The following is an 856-nucleotide window of genomic DNA, read 5'->3' as shown; positions in this document are numbered from 1 at the left end:
GTCATTTAAAGACAGAGAGTGAGAGGCCAGGTTCACATGGCATCTGATCAGCAATTACATAAACACAGCAGGCAGCATGGCAGCAGACAGCCTCAGCTGCACTGGGCTGGACATTTGGAGTTCCCCTTCTCATCTGAGAATGAGCCCCACATACTGGAGCGCTGAGTTATGTTTATAAAGTAAACAGATAGTCTGCAGTCTGAGAAATGGACTCAACACAATTAGGTCAAGTTTGATTTTGCTGCCACTTTCCTTATTTAGAACAGCTATCCCCTCTGACTTTTTACCTCCATCAGGACATGTTTGCCTTTTGGAAGAATTCAACACTTAAAGATATGAAGAGTGAAACAATAAAAAAAAAAATCTGATTTGGTCCCCCTGGAGTTCCATGTTTTCCTGTTTTTTTGTTATTGGGTGCTACTGGTCAGCGCAGGTGTCATTGATTGTTACCGTGGCAACAGTCGTCTTAGGCCTGAGTTAGCCTGGGGGTAAGGTGTCTGATGTTTTTGTCTTAAAATGAGCCGGTCCCTATTTTAGTGAAACAGTCTGAACATCAGACTGATCTGTGAGCAACATGAAGTCTGGACCAACATTTCAGACCAGTCTGACATATGTCTATGAAACCGGCCCCTGATTGGATGGTTTGATTGGAGAGGGTCAGGCATCCATGGTCAAGATTGTGAAGGGGGGTCACAAAATGGTGATGGTGCTGAAGTGAAGCCGAATGACAGCAGAGAGAGACACTTTGACAGCTTATAATGATTGGCTAAAGGCCAGCATGTCGGGTTGTGATTGGATGGAGATGAGAATGAGTGGGTGGAGCTTAAAGAGAGCAGGAAGGCGTGCACAAAAAGAT

The sequence above is a fragment of the Seriola lalandi genome, unplaced genomic scaffold, assembly GCF_002814215.2.
Source record: "Seriola lalandi dorsalis isolate HSWRI2012SDOR001 ecotype SW California unplaced genomic scaffold, Sedor1 jcf7180002054694, whole genome shotgun sequence".
Taxonomy (NCBI): domain Eukaryota; kingdom Metazoa; phylum Chordata; class Actinopteri; order Carangiformes; family Carangidae; genus Seriola; species Seriola lalandi.
The sequence above is the reverse complement of the archived record's forward strand: the minus strand, read 5'-3'. Positions refer to the sequence as shown.